This window comes from Lagenorhynchus albirostris, chromosome 9, assembly GCF_949774975.1.
Source record: "Lagenorhynchus albirostris chromosome 9, mLagAlb1.1, whole genome shotgun sequence".
In the NCBI taxonomy this organism is placed as follows: domain Eukaryota; kingdom Metazoa; phylum Chordata; class Mammalia; order Artiodactyla; family Delphinidae; genus Lagenorhynchus; species Lagenorhynchus albirostris.
In genome coordinates this window covers 105,529,232-105,532,500 of record NC_083103.1, presented here as the reverse complement: position 1 = coordinate 105,532,500, position 3,269 = coordinate 105,529,232, and positions in this window count along the sequence as shown.

Below are 3,269 nucleotides of genomic sequence, written 5' to 3'. Positions count from 1 at the left end.
AAGAGGGTGCAGCGTCGTGGGCAGAAATGCCGTGACCACGGAACAGAACACGGAACTGAGCGCAGCCGGAGGAAAGGGCCGGAAAGGACAAGTCAGGACACCAGGACCGGCCTCTAGGGCACGTACAGGACCAGGCCCCAACCTCAGTAGTGCCAAGTAGCGCCAACTGAACAAGACTAAGGACGGGGAAACATTCCAGAGGGCACACCTGGGCCAGAACAGGGAGCGAGCAGACGGGGTGGGGCTGTCCCTTCAGGGGCTACACAGTGCCGATCCCCTCCCACCCGGTGGTGAATCCGGGTCTGGCTGGTGGCTAAGGGAACGGGAGAGGGCAGACAGCAAAGCAGAGCGCCTACAGCCGGGCAGCGCCGCTGGGCCTGGTCGCGAGCTCATGCCCACCCTGGGAGTCCCAGCCTCTGCTCTCATTAGCTCAGCGGCTCTGGGCTGGCTTCAGGAAGAGCCGGGACAGGTCTAGCTGGAACTCACCCCAAGGACAAGGAAGGAAGCACAGCCGGGCCCTGTTACACGGCTCTCCAGAGCCAGAGTCTTCAGGGAGGGGGCAAGGCTGCAGGTGGCTCAGGGCTCCAGGTGAGATGGCCGGGGGCCTAGGAGGCCAGGGACTGGCAGGTCTCTGCACTTCAGCGGGTGGTACCACCTCTCTGGCCCCTGGCTCTCTTCTTTCCCCCTTCCCATGTCCCTGGAATCCGTGTGGATGGTTGGTGGGTCTGGCTTCCCTGTGGCTGGAAACCCGGGGCCACAGGTCTGGGCCGCCTGCCTTTGGCCCCAGGTGTGGGGCAGGCTCTTCTGCACTCCTGCTCTGAGAGGTCACCCTATGCCACGGAGCCTGGCTTTGCAAAGTGCTTCCAGTTATAATGGGATTGAGTAAATGCCTCGTGCCATACGAGCTGGGGATTCTGGCGGTAGGATGGAGCTAGATGTTGCCTATTTACCAGGGTGTAGAAAGAGGAGGTGCAGCCCTCAGCTGCTAGGTGCCTCAGCTCGTGATTGCCCAAGACAGTAATCCCATCCTCCTGGCTTCCTGCAACTGGGGATGGGGAAAAATCAATCCTCAGCAGAGATTGGATGCAATCGTGTAACATGTATAACGTCGGGATCTTTGCTTTGGTTTGGTTTGGTTGTTTGTTTCTCAAGTGCAGGCCTGAAGTCAAGCTGACACGAGGTCTCAGGCTTCAGGTTGAAGCCTGGCACCGACATTGCTGTATTCAAATCATCCTTAAGACTGGAGGGAAACGAGGTGGGGGGGGGTTGGAGATTGTAGGGAAATAGCATGACTATCACGAGTGCCCTGGCCAGAGACAGACCAAGGGCTGCTGCAGCCAAGCTGTCTCCACCTCACTTCGATTCAATTAGGGCCTGGGACTGCTGTGCTCTTCCCACTGGCTGTCATCCCAGCCTCACCTGCCGGGCTCATCCACTCGGCTCTGGCCCTGAGGGGCTGGCGTGGTTCCTTTCGAACCTGTGCTGCTGGTCTCGGGAACCCGTGTCCACCAACCACCTGGCCTCCCTGCTCAGATGCATCTACGTGTGTGGGCGTCAGAGGGATGGATGGGGAGCTCCTCAAAGCATCACTTAGAGACCGCCTGGCCTGGAGCACGGGGCTGTACGGCTTATGAAGCATGCGGGTTCCCTCCCTCCATCCTCCCAATAGCCTAGAGGGGTCATATATTCTCTTCAAAATGGTTTTCAACCTGAAAAACTAGAGTTTCTGAAACATTAAACGACTTCCCCAAACCGCACTGAAAGTTGGGGGCAGAACCTAGGTTAGGACGCGGCCTGCCAGTTTCCTTCCACCCAGATGGCTCCTGGCTCGCTCCAGAGAATCGGGGCGCAGGCTTTGTTGCAGCAAGCTCTTCTCACAGCCGAGCAGGCATGGCAGACCCTGCCCAGCCAGGTCGAGCAGAAGGCAGAGCTCTGTGCCAGCCCCCTGGCTGAGCATCAGATCCTCCAGTTCCACAGGCCCCTGGGCCTTCCAGAAAGGTCTAGTGATAATAGAATAAATGCAATAAGAACCCAGTGATAACAATGGGTATATGGCAGGTAGGAATTGTTATTCAGATCGGAAAAAATTGAGGCTAAAGTTATTACTCAGAGGAAGCTAGTAAATTGAACACAATCGCACAGCTATCGAGAGTTGGAGCTGTATTTGAACGGAGGGCTGTCTGGCTCCAAGCTGCATTCTTTGGGTAGCTAGGAACCAGGAGGGGAGAACGCACCGCAGGTCCATCCGTTTCCATCTAGACCAGGGAGTGACACAGGTAGAGGGGCTATGCAGGGCTGGGTGCCCCCACCAGGAAGATGCCGCCTTCGCAGGCTCTGTCTCTCCGGGCTGCAGCTGCAGGACCATGCAGCCGGGTGGAGCGTGGCAGGTCTGTGGTGCTGGCCGACCAGGCAGGGAGGAGGGGAGCCTGATGCTTGTGCTGAGGGACCCCAGAGCTCACCCCAGAACTGGAACTGCACAGTTGTCCCCCTCAGTGAGAGATCCTGGGTTGCCTCCTGCAACTTGTGAGTTCTGGTCCCTGTGACATGACGGCCATGTGGCCGCAGCCCAGGGGGCCCACAGCCCTGCTCTCCACAGACTCTGCTGTGCTCACTCATGGAGCCACAGAGAAGCAATACTAGAGAAATGGAAAACACAGTCTCCCCTACACATCCCTGCCTTGGTGCAGGCGGTTCCTCCTCGCTTGATGATTTCGTTCTTCCGCTGACGACTGTGGCATTTGCATCTATATCCTGCAAACAGGCATCATCTCATTGGCCAGCCCCATCTACTTGAAACTACAGGCCCAAGATGGAGCTGTAGTTAAAGAGCTTTCTAACGTCATAAAATTGGACCAGCCTCAGTCTACCTGTTTTCCTTATCTTTAAAGAAGGAATTAAAATCCTAATGTCCTCTCCCTAACAGGAGGCTGGGATGAGATGCTGTCATAAACGTTGCAGCCTATGAAGAGCTAAACATTGGCAACAAATTGCTGTGATTTTTCACTTATGGATGGATATAGCCTATCGATCCAGGACATTTGTAAGTTCCTTGAAAACTCGAGCCGGGTGTTTTAATTTCTTCATCTCTTCCGTAGGGTCCCGTTATGCAAATATTATTTACTCAGTAAATGCTTGCGGCAGCCTGGCCCTGGAGAAGCTGACGTTTTGGTCTGGACAAAGCAGGCTCACGACACAACGTGAAGCCGCCAAGCGATCTGTCTGTGTCGGGGTGTGGTGGGCGGGGAAGGCGGAAGGCAAGCAAAACTCAG